The 18,981-nt window shown below is 39.5% G+C and overlaps 1 protein-coding gene across 1 annotated transcript in view; it reads left to right on the forward strand.

Annotated features, from left to right (window-relative positions):
- Nucleotides 1–9,712: 9,712 nt before the first annotated feature.
- ZFAT (zinc finger and AT-hook domain containing) overlaps nucleotides 9,713–18,981 on the forward strand; it is a 104,767-nt gene continuing 95,498 nt past the window's right edge. The window contains exon 1 of the mRNA XM_054287436.1: nucleotides 9,713–9,873. The gene's annotated coding sequence lies outside the window, so the exon portion shown is untranslated. The remainder of the gene's footprint in view (nucleotides 9,874–18,981) is intronic.

An 18,981-nucleotide genomic window follows, 5' to 3' on the forward strand; every position in this document is an offset into this window, starting at 1 on the left:
CTGTTTGGAACAAACCTGTGTGGTGTCCTCTTCCACTGCTAAGGAAACCCTGTGAATTTCTAATGTAGCAGATTATCTCTGATAGTTGACATCTCTGAAGTACGTGGTGCTTTTGAAAGGAAATACTAAGGAAGTGAAGGGAGTGACAATAAGTTCATTATGCTTGTAATAAAAGGCAATGTTAGTTTTAGGAGCAGTATTTTTCCCCTCACTTTACTGGATGCTCTCTGTGGAAAATCAGAATAGTTCCAGTATTTCATAGGTAAAAACCTAAATACAGGAGTGCAGGACTTGAGTGTCCTGGTTCACACACTGCTCTGAAGTGCAGCCACTGCAATAACAAATGGAAGCAGCCAAGCACAGAGCTGGGAGTTGCTGCTGCAAATCCTGACCTGAGTAAAAAAAGTTTTCTCTCTTTACAGCTTTGCTTAATACTGATTTGTGCAACTAGATTGGTCATGTTTTTTTTCTATTTTTTTTTAATATATTGTATAAGGTTACACCAGGAAGAAGCAATGCTTGCCTCATACATTGGGGATTTTTTGAAAGTAATTCGATATATAGTGTGTCACTTACCTACTCAATTTAATATTAAACTTCCATAATCAGATTAATATTAAGTAGGAAAGCTTTTGTGTTGAAGAAGGGGTAAGGACAGCCCAGCTGGGTTTGGTTTGGGTTTTTTCTTTTTTTTTAATGAACCTGAGAAGCTGCTCTGGTAGAATGGCAATTCATTGTCAATTCTTAATATGTAGGTGCCCTGGAAAAATCAAATACCTGGTTTCATAGCTACCCTTAGGCATCTTTAATTTATGGAAGCAGGGCTCACTGAGTAACTACTGTAAGTCTCATTGACCTTAGTAGCTTTGCAGAGGTCATGTTTTAAAACGGGTAAGTTGTGCTTGAACTATTTTCTCAGTAAGTATTAGGAACAAGTGTTTGTTTACACAATTACATGCTTTTTCCAGTTCTCCATTACATTTTCTGTTTTTCTTTAGATTCTTGCTCATCTAAAAGAAAGCTCTCATTAGGAACACAGGTTTTTGAAAACAAGCTCCTTTTCAAGATGAGGCTGTAGCAGAGCAGACTGTGAGGTTTTGCAAACAGCCAGAAAGGCCCACGTTGGGTTCAGAGAAACTTGGCCAGCACAAGCTGAACGTACACGAGTGACATCAGCATTTTCTGAGCCATTTACGCTGTTCACTTGTGCTGGTTCCCAGCAGTGCCTTGTGTCTTATGTAAGCTCACACTGTACATCCTGTCCTGCTGTTCTCATGCATGATAATTCACTGGCGTTATCTTACGGGAGGGCTTGAGAGCTGCTGCTGCTCTCAAATGTCTGCGTGCAAGTTTCCTATGAGCCAGGAGCACAACAGTGTCCTAGGAGACATCAGAGGAATAACTTGGAGTGAGACACAGCTTGTCCCCTGCTCCTTTTGGTAATAGAGCTGTAACCCCTGTGAAGTCATGTGGCAGAGGTTTTACTGGACTGAAGCCTTGATCTGTATCATATGTAGATGGGCCACTAATGCAGTTTTGATGGCTGGTGATAAAACAGCCATAAAACCCAAAGGACTTCAGTGTCAACAGAAGCCTCGACAATGCTAAGACTGGAAAATAAAGGTTTTTATTACACTGTCACTGCACACTTCTTGTTACAAGGTCTTTGGGAGGAATTGTGTCTTCAGATACTGATCCTTCAAACTTGTCCTTGCAGTTAACATTTAATCGTGTGTAATGAAAGTGCTGCCACTTGATGGGTGAAATTGTAACAAACCCTCCATTATAAGCACTAAACCCAAACATTTCTTCTGTTTTTCCTGCTTGCTAAATCTAACTGAAACTTGCTGGCATAAAATCCTGCAGTAAAGCAATGTGCATAATCTAGTTCTAAGTAAACAGAGCACCTTCTTTGAACAGTGTCTAGTGTTTCATGTTTCAGTCTCTTTTGTTAGTGCTGTAGCAGTGTGAGGGAGCCAAATTCCTGATTACCTGTGTTGGTGAACGTGGTTGTCCTTGTCTGACTCCATGGCTTGTTTGGAGCAGCTAGAAAGTTTCCTTATGAGTACTAATCTGGCACAGCCTTCTACAAGACTGTGAAATTTATAGCTCTGTAGGGAAACCACCTACAGAGGGAAGAAGGGTTGACCTGGAGGAGAAGGGCACCTGGAGAGGAGTGCTGATGTTCCCTGTGGAAGTCACAGAAATCTCTCCTGTGGCTTGCTCTGTACTGCACAAAACAGTTTCTCGTGGTAGTGGAGAAACAAGAGGAATGCAAGACATGACAAGGGGACTGGTTATCTTAAAAGGAACAGGTGCAGTCCTTAGACACTGAACAGATTCCTTTAAATAAGCTGTTCTTGCAAGTTTAAGGACATTTATTGGCAAAACACCTAAGAGAAACTTGAAATTATATTTTGAGAAGGAAATGGAGTTATCACTATTACATTTATTGACTAAAGATAGGTATGCATGAACTTTTCCTAGTGCTTTTGTTATTTATGGAGGATATGCAAATCTGTTTTAAAACCATATACAGGAGAATAGGCAGGAATGAAGTTGTATTTTAGAGCCTTGTAGCAGCTGTAAGAATAAATGTCATAAAAAATCAGCAAACTTCTCCAAAATCCCCAAGCTTCAAAAGTACCTTCACGTTTCAGATTCAGGATTCTGTTAATTATGTTTTATTGTGTGACAGATACTTATGTAAATATAAAGGTCCACATATATGTTGTGATGAATCAGTAGCTTTTTTAGTCGATGTGGGCAAATAAAATGTGGTCTGGATGCTTAAGTCTGCTAAAATATTTATAAGAGGGCTGGCTCTTGGAAAAAGTTTCCCACCGGATGCAGTGGGTGTCAGGTCTAAAGGTCAGCAGCAGAGAGTAAAGAGAAAAATCTTCTGCATTTATTTTTCTCCACATTTTTCAAACAAGCATTGTGTAAAGAAGCAGAGAATCTTTCTTTCTTCCTAAATTTCCAAGTGCTAACAGGCACTTGGAGGTTTGTTCATACTTCAGCTGTTAGTTGCGAGCTTCTTTCTTTAAGAGAGAGGAAAAAAATCCCAAACCCTCAGTGCAGTTAATACATTCATGAACTCTTAGCACGGAAGTTCCTGGTGTAAGTCATAAAAGCCAGATGGAGTTTTAAGTGACTGTCATGTACAACTTGGGGAATGAACATTCCTGCTACTAATAAAGGGCCAGATTGGAGCTACGTAGTTAATCCCAGTGTCCTTTTCAGTGCATGATGAGATTTGGCTGCAACAGCCATGGAGCTAATAGAGACAACTGTCAGGTCCTGTGAAGCTGTGAATTGTTTGCCTAAAATGAAAATACCTGTGTGCTTTCTCTGGTATATATCTTCTGGTGATTAGTGCTCAAATTGCAGTTCGTATAGGGAAAAAAATGAGTGTGAATAGTGGCTGACTTTGTCTTGAATCTATCTCCTGTCTTTAATATGTATGTAAATATATTTATACATATATTTCATATGTATAATTTATCTACATGCATATTATATATATATAAATGTTTTTAAAGCAAAATATAAATATATAGGGCTTTTTTGAGTGTTACATGCAAAACCTTTTCTAAATTTGAGTTGATTTGAGATGTAATGCCTGAGGAGTTCCAGGAAACAATCTTACAATGAAGTTTATTCCCTCTGTGTAGCAGTGTCCTGAAGGAAGTGTGCAGAAAAGTGCCAAAAAACCCCCTTATGAGATGGCACAAAGTCTGTGTCAGATAGAGACAGGAGGAGGAGTGGGCAGATGGCAGTCAGTACAGAACACGTGAATAATCAGATTGAGAACAAGCTGAATAGACTGGCAGTGTGCTGTTGCATGCTGCTGCATTTTGGGGACATGCTGGGGATTTTTTCTGTTGTGATCACTGTTCCATACTCAGGAGAGGTAAAAATCTTCAAGCTAGAAGTATATATGAGGGTGAAGGCATGCCCACCAGAGTCAGGGGAACTTCTGGGATGAGGAAAAGGTCAGTGCTTTCAGAACTGTCAGGACTGGAAAGCGTTAAAAAAATCTCTTCAATCAGTTATAGACTTCATCTGCAAGTGTATTCAGATCTACCTTTGGCATACATCACATGGAATAATATTAAAATGATCCAAAATCTTAGTGCCTGACCCTCTGGGATGACAGATTTGTTTCTTTTTCTGAAAAGGTCTTATGTAGTAAGACTTATTTGTGATAAATTGTTGACATAACTTACTTTATCTAATTTATTGGAGAACTCTTTGGGTGGCTGTGTGGCCTGAGTGTTCATTGCCTGGCTCAGTGGTCTTTTCCAGATTGTTGGTTGGATGCCCTGTTGGAGTGTGGGATGGAAAGAAGAGCAGAAGGGATGGCTGCACTGGTGAATGATTGATCCTGTAACCTCTTGTGCAATGAAAAGGATTATAGAAAAAAATAAATCCAGAAATACAACAAAAAAAGCCCTCCTTCCTTACTGATTCTTACTTGAAAAAGGTTATAATATCAATTTATAATAATAATAAGGTATACATATGGAAAAGAGTGTATAGAGATCTAGTTGATCAATAATAACTTGGTTCTGTTTGTATTTGTTTCAAAATGTTCCTGCTTTCTTCTTTCTCAGAAAGTTCCCTAGACTAGAAGAGTAGTGAGCTGGCATTTGAATGGAAGGATCACAGCACACCTTTCAGTTTAAAATTTATTTAGTACAGATAATTTTGCATGCCTGCAGTTATCCTTTAGTAATACCAGTTTGCTCCTTATACACTGTCTTAGCATGCCTCAGTCTGAGCAACAGCAGTAAAGAGTTTAACAGCACAAGAAGGTAGAGCAAGTGTGGTCTGTATTTTTTGCAGAAGTGAAGGTTAGAAAGATAAAGGGAAAATGATTAAAATATTCACCAGAAGTGCCCTAGATAAGATTGTTTCGTGTCTGAGGGCATGAGGAATCCTGTGGGAATGAGGAAGCTAAAAGGCTGTTTAATTCTGATGTTTCACACTGAATCAACATGTTAGATATCAAAGTGGTATTAGTGAAATTTGTAAGAACATGGACATTTTATGTAAAGAATAGAGAAATAAAGTAAGTTAGTCCAAACCAAATCCTTTGCTGTATCCGAGCTATGCAGAGAATGAACATTGGAGGCTTAACGTGAGTATAATAAATCAAACTGCCAGCTGAGCCTCAGAGGGCTTTATTCATGCGCTTCATTGTTCTCTCTGCAGCTCCAGCAGGGCTCAGCCAAACGCAGGGCTGTCATTCTGCAGATGTTCAGAGTGTTCCCAGTGTTCTGGGGGCTGAGCTGGTGGCTCTGTGTTGTCCCCTCTGCTCCGAGTGGCCTGCTCTGACTTCCATGGGGGCTCTCACACGCAGAGATCACAGCGTGAGTTTGCAGGTTTGGGTGAGTGGGGAGCTGTACTGTTGTGTACTGTTGATAACTCCCAGAAAAGGCTCAGATTTGTAGCTTCTGGAAAGTGCTTTTTGGCAGCAGAAGATGCCCTGCTGACTCTCTGCAGCTTGGCAGAAAATGTTCCTCAGCACATGAGCTTCCAAAGCACCTCTCTCAGGGTTCTTCTTGGGGCTGCTGGCACAGAGCAGGTTTTTAGCCTTCACCAAACTCTCTCCTTTCCCTGTGTCCTCAGTACCAGGCAAACAAAATAGTGAAACAGAAGGCAGACTCATTTAATAAGATTGAAATGGGAAACAAAAGGGTAAAAGCAGAACAGACAGAAAATTGTGTTCTGGTTTAACACATGGTGACACAGCTGGTTGTTCTTACCTAGAGTTCCAAAGCATTCTTCATTTGATTTCAGCTTGTCTCTGCTGTTGGGCCTGACAAGACAGTAGTGTTAGCTTTAAGTATTCAAAGTTAAAATTGCTGAGTTTTCCATCACATCTTCCTTTCTTTTGCCTCATCCTCACTCGGGCTCTGGCTGGAGATGGCACCTTTGTGTTGAAAGAGTTGCTTTTCCATTCTGTCTGTATTCATTTTGCTGGCTGGCTGGTCCGTATTTGATATGCATCAGTACGCTGAACATGCTTGCAACATGCCCATATGATTAGTGTAGTGTGTTTTGTAAATTCCATGTTTTCTGGGAGTATCTTGAGCATTTTATAGAGATCTCATGTGATATATTTTTAGCCCTGCTGATAAACTTTAACTAAATTATCTGATTATATGCAGATTATGCTTGTAAATAAATATTCTTTCTCATCTTCTCCCTGGTCTGCTTCTTTAGGAGTTCTGCTTATCTTAAATTATTGTTCAGTAAACTTACCCAGTAAAACTTTAACTTGAAAGCAATCAATATTCCACTCACTTGTAGAAGACTAAGTAAACACATTTTTTTCCTATCAAATTAGGTTAAGATAAGAAATACTACAGCTAACTAATTTTTGATATTAGTTTGACAGGTGTATACTTTATCCCAGTACAACAAAGGCAGTGTTCAGGAATGTTGTTCTTGGCAGTGGTTCTGTGAGCATAACCCTTGGATCTCCCTGTAGGTCAAGGACAAATTTCACAGAGCCCTTTGCAGTGGGATAACCAAGCTGTCTGCTCACAGGATCAGGTACTTTCAGGTCACTGGAACATTGGGAATGTTCTGGTTTCAGGGCAGCCAGTTTTTCTGCAGCCTGGCCCTCATCTGTTCTGAATATATCAAGGGAGTATTTCAAGGAAATGGTAAGGAAGGTGAAGGTGACTTCTAGGGCTTTATGAAGATTGGTGTGCATATCTGTAGCTGGACAGAATTTGCAGTGTTGAAACTTCACTCAGCTGTGATAGAGGACAGATTCTTCTTTTACAAGGAAATCTGTGATATGTTCTTAAACCACTCATCTGTCAGTTTTGACTTCCTTTCTTTTTTTGATTACTCTAACTTGAAAAAAGAGTTTCCACATCTGATCTAATGATTTAATATTTTTAATTACAAAATAAATGTAGTAGTTTATATCCTCAGATATTATATGATTAGGCACGATTGTTTGGTCCTGCATTCTTCATTTGATTTCAGCTTGCATGACTGCTTTGAGTTCAGAAATCTAATTAAAATTTTATTATGAGTTTTTTGCTTTGAATATGGTGACTGAATTACTTGTCTTGATAAACACACCAGTTAGATCAGAATCTGCTAAGCTGATGTTTCAGTTAAGAGTCAGGTTATGCCAAATATTAACTAGAAGCAGTAAAATCCCATCTAAGTGTAATGAATCTGTGTACTTAAACATTCCTTGGTTCTAACAGACTGAGAAAGCTGTGATTCTGTATGTTAATGTGAAGTTGAATATTGCAAGATCAGGGAGAAGTTTGGTTTGTTTGTTGCTCTTTCTTACACAACATGAACTTCAGTGTGAAGTTCCTTCTTGTTGTAGTTAATGGTACCTGACTTCTTGCTTATGTAGAAATTAAGGAAGAAGACCTTTATTTGCACAGCTTGAATTGCTGTAATGTGTAATACTACTTGTAAATGTCTCCTGAGAGTATCAGACACCCCAGTAAAACCAAACCTCTGCTGCAATTTTCAAAGACTCTTAATCATTAATTTATTTTAGGGGTGGTGGTGGGAAAAGGGGAAATGTTTTCTTAAGTTGCCTGCTTTAAATGAGGTGACTACTGTTTTCTGTCAGTTTACTGGTGCACTACAAATATATTTCTTAATAGTTTAGGCAGTTTATAATCTGCTGGTAACTTGAACTATGTGGCTGTTGGCTTCAGTCATTTATTCCCCCTCTGTAGAATCAAGTTATTTTAGCTGTCTGGTTAATCTTTGCTCAGATGGGACTTGCAGGTCATTGGAGGCTGAAGCACTGTGGTGTACAGGCTATTGATAACTCTCTGGTCTTTCCTGTCTTTCAAGCTACTGGTTTAAGTTGTTAAATATAATTAGTTTGAGGTGTTGTACTTTTAAGTAGTATTTTAGTTACGTTGGTATTTGCAAGAATAAATATTAGCTTTCACTTGTGTACAGAGCTTGACAGATTTTGCCAACTCTGATTCTCTGTTTCCTGCATTTAAGTGGAACCTAAGGCAGCTGACTGTGGCTTTGTGCAAGAGTGGTGAGTTTTGGTGCTTGACTTTATTGTATACAAATGACTGGAAGCCTGTGTTTGCAGCATTTCCTTGAGTGTGCATTTGTAGGTCTCATTGTACAGGTCAACTTTTAGCAATTTTCACAAAACCTACTTGTTCAAGAAATGCTACTGCTGATGCTTTCTGCTCTAGCACCAGCTATATTTGAATGTTTCACTTTGAAAGATTACAAACTGCACATGAAATTGTCTTTTTTTTAATGGAATTGATTGCTGAGAGGAATTTTTTGATGGTTTTACAGCATTTCTGTTGAGGTAATATGGTCTTAGCTCTTTCAACAGGTGAAATAAGTCTTAAGGACTGTTGCATCCTTGCACTTCAAACCTTTCAGGGGACATGTCTGGTTCATGAGCTGGGCATGGCAGGATTCCTATGAGGAGCCATATGTTTGCTTATTTTTCTATTTTTGTAAACATTATATATGCAAATAGGGTGAAATGAGGTGGGCAGCTTTAATTAATTTCTTTAGCTGATTTATTATGCTTGATGCCTAACTTTAATGAGCCTTATTTCAGGCTCTTATATAGAAAATAAAATCTGTAGTGCAGAAACTCCAGATTTAATGACATTTTTGTGTGGGAGCTCTACTCTTGGGCTTGGCTTGCATCACTCATGGTAATTGTGCAGAGCTGTACACTTGACCTGATGCAGTAAGTGATGCTCATGTGTCAGCAGCATGTGTGTCATTTCCAGTCAGTGAAGGAGGACAGAACCACATCCTTGGCTGGAGGTTTTCACAGATATTTTTCAGGAATATTAATATTCAGCAACATGTTATACCAGCAAAGTCTTCAAGGGAATTTTTGCCTGAGGTGCTTTAAGATGCTTCTGGCTACTCAGAAAGGTTTTTGTGTATTCTTGTGTTCCTTTGGTTTCCCTTGGCCTCCCCAAGGGCTGGGTGCTTTCAGGACTAACCTGCACTGTACCAAGTACTGGCAAGTGGAGCTTTGGGAACAGAAAACAGACTTGGGACTCCTTCCAGCATTTAGGAAAAGTGATTGCTGTGGAATTGCTCAGCTGATTTCCATGGAGGTGGAGTCTGCTGACTGTGTTTGGCACAGAAGCCTGTGGGAAGAGCTCGATGTTAATGTGCAGTGTTAACAAAAGAGGCTGAAGGACAGTGTTCAGACTTGCAGTGGGGGTGAGCTTCAATGCAGAGACTGAAAAGCAACTTGATGTTCCTCTGCTGATTTTTTTTTTTTTTCCAAGTGTCAGGTTCCTCTTGCAGGCCAGGGAAGTATTGAAGCTGCATCTAAATGGTTGCAAAGTTAATGCTACCTTTAGGAAGTGTGGTTTTGCCAAATTAATTTTTTGTTGTTTACTCTTTCTCTGAAATCTACATCTTGCTCATATTACGTTTCCCCACTCAAAATGTTGATACCAAATGTCTTAGGTATTTCTATATTTTTAGGGAACCAGAGGAAGGGAAGGTTCTGTTGTGGTTAAACATTTTCACCTATCTTGGTTTAGGACTCCATCACCACCAACACAGGCAGTCCTGGCCCATGCAGTACCTTCCTGATTGAACTGCTCTCCAGTGATTGGAATCATCTGCCTTCTCTTGCAAAAAACTCATCTTTTTTCCTCTATTTTTTTCCCCAGGATAATTTTGCAGCTAATATAGTGGTTGTCCAAGTAAATTGCATCATGAAGTCCAAAAATTCCTGGAGCAGTAGAGGAAGTAGGAATCCCTCAGCTGAAAGACAGACAACATGACTACCCTTCTGTCACAGTGCTTTTGTTCAATTTAAACCATCCTGAAAGTGTACCAGTAGTCAGCCTCTGTGGTGTGAGTATTCTTTGCATGGTTTTGGAACAGTCATTGTGCAACAGCCTTCCTCATTAAGATAATTATAAAGCAATACTGAGTTGCCTTAAATGATGTTCTTATTGCACAGTTGTTTTCTGTGTGAGGTATGACACAAAATTCAGCTGCACATAGCTGTTATATTCTTGTATCACTCAGTATTTTGCAGAGCTAATAAAAATTAAGATTAAAAATTTAAGATTAAAATTCAAGATTAACTTGAGAACAACTGTGTGTTGTTATCCCCAGAATGCCTGTCACTGTAGGCTGGGTACTGGCATTCTTTGCTGCTGATCCTGCTGAACATGCAAGTCAGGTTTTGGAAGAATCAGAATTAAAGCATGTGCTTCCAGACTTCACTGACAGGTTTGGCCTATGGACATTTAGACCTTAGGCAGGATTAGAGCCTGTTCTGAAATGAGATACCCTGTGGTATGTGTAGTTTAAATATTGTCTTCAGCACAAACTGTGGTTTCACAGATCTCCTCCCGTTGCACCCTACCCAGTAATGGGGGCAGAGGGTTGGGGTTTGTGTTTTTTTAAGAGGACTGCTTTAGTTAGTTAACCAAAAGGTATGAAAAGCATCAGTCAACTCAAAGAAGAGAGTTTGTTTTAGCTACTAATCTTGATAAAATTGAGTAGGTCTCATTGTTAGTTTGAAACCTGATGTCAGCATAGGAATTTCAGGTTTGCTGCACCAGAAGTACCCAAACCCCCAGATTTTAGTATTAGATAATGATCTAGGTTTCCCCTTCACCAAGCTATTTTGTTGGTTGCATTGAATTGTTGCTTAAACTGCACTGTTGTGGGAATGAGTTGTAGGAACCAGTCCTTCTACTCCTGAGTTACTTCTAAACTGATTGTTTACTGAAAATGGTTTAATTCTGATTATTACAAAAGCCCTGCACTTTTAGGATGACTGAGAAATAGTTTGGGTCATACTGTCCATCTTCAGTATTTAGTTTATGATGGTTTGAAAAGATTGATTCAGTACTGGGAGGGAACAAAAATGAGATTTTCTGGGAAAAAAAACCAGAGGCTGAAAATCATTAGTCAGTCCTTAAATATAAGGCATCCCTGTGTACTGCTTCAGTGTAACATTTTAAAGTTTTCATGTTCAAAATAGTGCATTGTAGGAAACATTCTGCTGCCTTTTTCAAATTTGAGGGAGTCCCTGCCTGCAAGCTAAGTAAAAATATCTTTCATGTTGCTTGTTCTTTAATACACTGGCATAAAATTATAATCTTGAAGTGTTCTTTTTCTGGAAGAACATTGAGTCATCTGCAGAAGTGACCATGGGATAGTGTTTGGCAGCATATTTAAATACAATAGGTTTAGGTATGCAACTTCTGTATTCTCTGTAATTTATTTTGAAAAAATATTTGGCATCAGCGGATAAAAGTAGTGTTAACATCAAATATTTGTGATTTCAGAACTGTTGGACCTGCTGGCAGTGGAATCTATTGATAACACCTGGTTATTTATAGAAAAGACTGTACTGATGTAATCTATGGATAGTTATATGTCCAATATTGACTTCATTATGTCTGAGGACAATTATATAAACAAGGCTGTAGTTGCTGGAACTATATCACAGGAATTAATGAGATTATGGAGTTGCAGCTGTAATGGTCAGAAGAGCCTTCTGAGGGTCTCTGGTCGAACCATTCATTCCAGGCAGGGGTAGAAGTAGCACTGGATGGGTTAAGTCATGGCTTTGACCCCTGAGGCTCTGAAATCCCCCAAGAACAACAAACCCATGGCCTCCATGTGAAACCTGTGCCTGCTCTTCACCACCCTCCTAGTGGAAAAGTCATTGTGTCCAACCTGAATATTCCATGGTGACTTCTGTAGCCATTGCTCTTCCTTATCCTGTCTGCCAGGGCTGAGAGTGTCTGCACTGTGTTCACAGCTCCCATCTTGGTGTAGCTGTAGGCAGCTCTCAGATGGTCCCAGCCTTCTGTGTGCCAGAGAAAACAGGGCCTGACTCCCTCTGCCTCTCCCTGTGGATGATGCCCCTGAGGCCCCTCAGGTCCTGCTGGAGTGGGGTCCCCACCTGGGCCCCAGATGTGTGCAGAGTGGCCTTGCCAGGGTCCAGCCAGGCAGGGATCACCCCTTTCCCTCTGTCTCCTGTCCCCTCCGGTGTCTGCCCCAGTGCCTGAGCCCTTTCCTGCAGGGCTGGTGCTGTGCCAGCCCTCCCCAGCCTGTGCTGGGGCTGTGGGCACAGCTTTGCTTTCCTGCCCTGGGCCTGATGAGGTTTGGTTTGGCCCCATCCTTGTGTTTATCTGTGTATGTTTATGTTTGTGGCAGTGCTGCCATTCCCTGTGGGAGCCCTCTCTTCCCCTCTCCCCTCCACTTTCTGATCCCCTGCCAGTTTGCTGAGGGTGTGCTCTGCCCCAGCTTCCTGGGTGCTGGTGAGTGTCTGGGGCTCTGGGGTGGCCCCTGGAGTCCTGCCTGGCCAAGATGCAGCTGTGTGATCCAGAGATCTGGCCAGTTTTCCAGGCCAGCTTCCCTTCTCTTCTTGGAGCTCTGGGCACCTCAGACTCCAGCTGAGTCTGTGGTGGGAGACCTGTCCTGAAATCAAGGAATGTTCTCTGGGCCATTCAACTTTCATCAGAGCCCCCAGGAGCCAGCTATGCTCTGCCTTTGATAAATATTTGTTAACTCTCCTTAGGATTATCAAAATTAATTTCATCCAGACTTTTTCCATGTTCCTTCCAGAAGATGATGGGACGCTGTACTTTCGAGCTCTCAGGCATAAGGATGGTGGGAACCTCCTGTGGATGCCATGATGCTTTAGGAGGTGACAGCACTCACAGACACATGGTGTGATTCATGGGTGTCCTGTGCAGGGCCAGGTATTGAACTCCATGATCCTGATGGGTCCCTTCCAAATCAGGATATTCTATGATTTGATGAATCTTGACATAATGCTGCATAGAATACAGAAAAAAACCCCAACTAATTTGGTGGTTGGTAAGCAAAATTTTCAACAGTCAGTATGAAAATCAAAAAATATTTTTATTATTTAGGAAAAATAAATTCCTACTAAAAGTTACTTCTGTCTTCAAAAAGTTTTATGCCTTGTATTGTATTAGTCCAGTAACTAAATTTCAACTCTTAGGTTGTTCCAAGCAGGGAAACATAACTCAAATTTATCAGTTATACTCCCAGAAAATTTACAAACTAGGAAAGTCTATTTTAATCCTTGTTTGTTATAAATTATTGAAGGAGGTGGCTTGATTCTGGGGGAGTTGGTGTTTGAAAGGCTCTGAAAGCAGTAATTTTCCAAGTCTATTTGTCAGATCTGATGTAAGATTGATTCTATAATACGGAGTTAATGTTTTCAAAATGAGCTGCTAGGCCAGCACACTGTGTCTGGTTCCAATTACTGTCAGTAAATCCTGAAAATTATTTTCTGAGACAGACTTGGTGAAATCTGCATTTTAAATAGAGATAATCAGTATTAAAGTAGTTGAAAGGAGTTTTGTAATATTTCATGCTGCATGGTTTTGGTTTTGAGATTGTTGATTCTGAAGTGGGTGCCATGGCTGTGCTGTTCTGGCGTGCACTGTTTCCTCTGTGGAAGCAGGATTATGAGCATGCTTAAAAGGATGGATCTCCTGAGTATTATTGCAAAACAAGTAATTGAGTTTCTTTAAAAAAAACAAAAACTTCTGCATAAGAACAAAGATGTTTTGTAAACCCAAGTGCTGTGTACTTATCTGATGTTTGTGACTTGCATGCTTGCTGGGTTGGGCTTATTTTCTTTGAAGTAATTTAAAAAGTGAATATGCTCTGGGAGCAAGGCTAGGATTGATACTGGTGTACAGATTGCTTCTCAGGCTGATATCCCTCAGGATTTAATTGCAGTGGAGCAGTTGAGTTCTCTTTATACAGCAGGGAGAATAGGTGCTTGTGACACTGTACTTTCAGCAGAATCTCAGGCTGCAATAGCAGCCTCCAGACTCTGCTTTCAAAATTCAGTGTGATGATGCCAGGACTTGTCATATTTGCAACTATACTCATTTGGAAGGATTGGAATACATTCACAGAGGATTATCCTTAAAATGGGAGCATTCCCTGTGGATCTCTTGGTGGCCTGGCCCTTACCAGCTTCTGCAGCAATTTAGTAATTGCTGCAGACTTAGTTGTTGGACCCTGCTGATAGCAGACTGTCCAAATGTGCCCTTGTTCAGCAAGGTAAGCAAAGGGACTTGGAATGTCTGCTTGCAGTTCTCTGCTTGTTCCCTTGCAGTGTTACAGAGAACTATTGTTGGCAGCTGATATCACCAGAGAATTATAATTGCAAATGTGAGTGAAAAGTCATTAAGTGAAGGAGTGTGCTAAATGTGTCATTGATTGGAGTCTGGGACACCAGACTCAATTGATATCCACTCAAAAGAACCCCAAACAACCAACAACCTACTTAACAAGTGACATATTTATATAGATTTTTTTTGGTTTCTGTCTTTTTGGGGAGGTTTTTCCATCTGTGCTCAGCCATGTTTGAGTCAGCAGGTGTGGAGGGCTTCAGTGAACTTACTGCAAATAATTCAATCTTTACCATTCCTGGTATTTAGATTATTTTTTATAGGGCACTGCAATGAACATCTATAAGGTGTATTCTTATTTCTGTTTCGTGTCAAGTTGAAGGTCGTTTTTTGTCCTTGTGCTTCTGTCTTCCACTCTCTTAGAGCAATCAGATCACTGGTCTGAACTTGTTGTATTTTTTCAGATTGGATGATCTTCTGAATCTTATGCTTTAAAGATGCCTTTAAAAGAGCCCAGATTTACAGGCAGTTTTGTCACCTTGAATCTGTGAAATTGGTTACCTTGCAAGAAGAAAAGGCAGATTATGGGCCCATATGAGGAATTGGAAGACTCTTCAGTACAACATGGAAATATGTCAGGGAGAGGGAGCTGGAAGTACTTAGTGATTTGTTTTAATAGTTTATTATTAAAGATCTGCGACAATCTGTCCCACATTGAGCAATCTGGTTTCTCTGCAGATCTTTACCAGGAACGAGGCAAAAGTTCGTTTCCTGTAAGAGGGAGCAAAAGAGGTAAATAGCTGAAACTATGAAATTAAAACTATGCCATGGGTAGCAGTAATGAGTTACAATGTCAAACCTACTGAGGTTGTATAATCAAAATTTCTTGCTGACACTGAGGAAGTAATACTTCAATGAAAACTTGAGGGAAAGGATGGAATCTTTATGTAAAATCTGGCCTAATAAATTCATAATATTCATATTTCTTCTCTAATTTTGTAGTTCTGGTTGTTCATGTTTCTCTTGTGCATTGGGATGAGGCTGTCCTGCTGGAAAAGTTTAAAATCTAGAAAGGGAAAATAACAGTGCATGTTGCTCTATGTCTTGTAGCAATACAAAAAGCTGGATGACTGTGTATTGAGGAAGAGAAATACAAGTAAGGGTGGTAATATTGTTTCTTTTTTTTTCTGTTCTTGATTGCTGGTAATCTTCTGGTTGGGACTTCATGAGGGTAATTCATTATGATAACTTTTTAGTGTGGTAGATGAGTTTTAAATTTTTTTAGCTCATTTTTAAAGCAAAATGACCTTGAATTAGCCACTTCCTACCTCCTGTGGTGACTGTGGAGATTACCAGTTACTGCAGAACTTCCCTGAAATAAAGACTTAATTGGCCTGAATGACATCTTGGGTATGGTACTCCACCCCGTGGAGAGCCAAGATGCTGTGCCATAAATAGACATATGGTTTCTTTAGGCTGAGCTGTGTTGCTCAGCCAGAGGAATATGAGACTCTGGTGGGGAAGAAGGGGGTATGTAACTGCTGCCATCATTCTGAGGCAGAGCACACTAAATTTTTGACTTTTTTGAACTTTGTTCAGACTAAGATGTGGGGCAATCTTAAATCAGGATCTGAACTTTTATTTTGTCTCACATCATTATCCTTTTTCAGTAGTTTGTCCTCCTTAGAACTCCTTTTGTCAGATAAAAATAATTAATTTACCACACAGACTTCTGTAGTTTGTTCTACTGAAATAATTTCATATGGTGTATGCATCCAGCCCTCACTGAAATTCCATCTGAGGTGTGCTAGTAACATTCTACTTTCATGCTTTCCTGGACATTTTTAAAATACAAAGACACTTTTTTCTTCTTTCTTTACAATTGGCAGTGTTAGATTTAATCTTTCATTCCTTTAGAATTCATGTCCCGGTTTGAAAGGTCTTTTTCCCTCTTGTGCTGAATTTATTAGTTGCACTGTGTAAGTATTAGTGATCAAAAGAAGCTGGACATATTTTTCTGAAAATACACAGGAAATGCAGTGTTAAAGCTACTTGTATTCACTTCCTACTTCACTGTAATTCCTCATGATGGATATTGTTAACTTGTAGTGCTGCAGTGAACTCTGTGTGGGTGTCAGAAGTTCATTGCAGTTCACAGTGGAACCTCTTGATTTCAACTGTGAAGTTCTTCCTACTGTATTTCAATTTGTGTGCAGTTCAAGGATCCCTTTAGTAGTTAGGTTTTAATGTTTAATTCTCGGTTCTCTTCTGGTTAATATGCATGACTTCAAAAAAAAAAAACCTCATGGCAACAGTGAGCATCTGTCTGCCTCTGTCATTTCTCATCACTGTGTGCTTGCATCAGGCGTCTCAGGCTAAATTGCTTTGACTGACAGATGGACTGACTGACAAGATCTTGGCTCCAAACACACACACAGAGCATGCACACACAGACAGGCTCCTTGGGCTCCATTCACATTTCATCCTTTTTTTGTGGTAACTGAGGCCCCAAATACACTGAGTTCAGTGATGATGGTGGTTGTAGAGTGAGGAAGTCTTAAGATGTGGGGGAAGTGAAGGAGGAAGATCTTTGGCTGTTTGCTTCCTCACCCTCTTCCTTTCTTCTTTCTCCTCCTTCCTGTCTTTCTGGACTTTTTGCTCAAGGTGCTCATGAAAGTTGCAATAGAAGTTCTGTGTGACTGGTAAGTTAATGATGGAGGTTTGGGAAAATTGCAGTAAGTTTTGGTGATCTGCATGGCTTTGATTTGGAACTGGTGGATGAACACAAACAGTATTCTAATGATGTCTCTTCTAAATCCTGACTTTTCCATGAGGGAAATCCCATGAGGGTTTTGTAAAGTATCATGCATATTGATCAGAAGAGAATTGAGAATTAAACATTAAATCCTAACTATTAAAGGGATTCTTGAACTGCACACAAATCTAAATACAGTAGGAAGAACTTCACCATGGAAGTCAACAGCCAGCATTCACAAATTTTCTGGTAGTTAAATAAAGATTTTAATTTTTCTTTGTTGTTGTTCTGGAGTATTTACAGCTGAGGAACAATTCCTAGGAGGGTGATCTTATGTTGCTGTTAATAAAAAAGAAGTAAATTTCAGGTGCCAGAAGGACTTCATATATTATTGAAGATCTGCATCATTCTTTGTGTTCTCTATGTGTGGACTTAGGAGGGGACTTCACACTTCAAAGAATGGTATCTTTTATTACTGTCCTCAAGAGAAACAATTAAAGGCATTAACACAAGCCAGCAGCCAATATTCTTCAGCTTATGATGATATTAGAAAAAATCCTGGTTATTTTCAGAGCTTTTAGTCTTTATGAAAACAAGAGGGCTGTGCCATTAAGGAAAATTGGAGTATGCTCTCTACTTTTTTGTTTGAAAAGAAGAAAGTGGTTGGGAAAATCGCTGAAGAGGCTTCTTAATGAATGTATGGCTTCAGTTTTGACTGAGCTTTTCTAGAAATTGGTATCTTTCAAGCATGTAGTTGTACTGTCACTTGTAATGCCTCTGCCTTTTTCAACACCATGTTTGGAAATGAAAATTTCAACTCCTTTTATACAAATATAATTACTTTGTAAGATGTTATGCAGGTATTTATAGTTGATAGTGAATCCAATAACGCACCAAGAGATGTCACTGTCATGTAGATTGGCATTTTTGTGATGATGTATATGGTAAAAAAAAACCAAGGTTGTGGAGAGTTTGTTCTCTTTGGGCCGGTAACATTGTAGTAACCTTCATTATTCCTTAAGAAGTATTAAAGAAAGCAACCAAAGAAATGGCTCATTGCAACTTAATGCTCAGCAGCCTAATTAGTCAAATACCATGTGCCTACCTCTGCATGAAATAGCCTATTTCTTTCCAATGTAAAATAGGAATTTTCAGTTTTGGAACAGCCTGAAGAGGCCTTTGTTGCAAATGACCACTGGCTTTTTAGTTATTTATTCTCAAAAGTAATGAAGGTCAGCATGGTATCCATAGTGACTGCATGCAGCTTCCCCATTAATCTTGGCATGCTGCTGCAATAACGAAATTCACTTACTAGTAACAATTTCTTGTGTTGCAGAGGGAAACCTTTCTTTCAAAACTGGATGTGAGTGGGTTTCTGGAACTTGAGAAATCTTGAATACAGTAGTTTTTCTTCAGTTTGAAACACCTTGTCATAATTTCTGGTTCAGTGATTTACTGTGGAGATCTAAAGAGAGAGCAAGCAACCTTGAATTGCTGAAGTTTATGTATAATCTGGCACTGGAAAACTTGTGACTTGAAAAATTATTTTCATTTGGAAGTGATAAGGACTGCTAAATGGGGAATATATCATTCTGCTTGCAGCTCTGTTAGTGGGAGGAAGGCATTCTGCTATAAACTACAAAATTAAGGCTTCTAAGTAGTTTGTGAATATGATCAAGCCAGAATGGTTGAATGCTCCCAATTCCATGGTATGAAATCAGAGCATTAGGGGAAAGTGCAACAACCAACTGAGTGAAATGCTTTTAGTAAATACTTCAGTGTAAGGTACACTATTTCCTCTTTGAGTGTTATACAGTGTAAATACTAAACTTTATTATTATAAAGGTTCTTTTAACGTAGAGAAAAAAAAAAATATTGCAGAATTGGATGCAAGTGTTGTGGGAGTTCTGATGGGAACCTGAAGATGGGGAGTGAAATGGTTCCATCCTGAGGTTGCTTTCCCTCACATCCCATTTTGCTCCTTTAATGCTTACCCAAAGAGAATAGGTGTGGTTTGTTTTTATTTAATTATTTGGTTGTAATAGAGCTTTAAACTGATCA

Source organism: Melozone crissalis, unplaced genomic scaffold, assembly GCF_028551555.1.
Source record: "Melozone crissalis strain CALT ecotype California unplaced genomic scaffold, PUWL_Pcris_2 ptg000002l_1, whole genome shotgun sequence".
Taxonomy (NCBI): domain Eukaryota; kingdom Metazoa; phylum Chordata; class Aves; order Passeriformes; family Passerellidae; genus Melozone; species Melozone crissalis.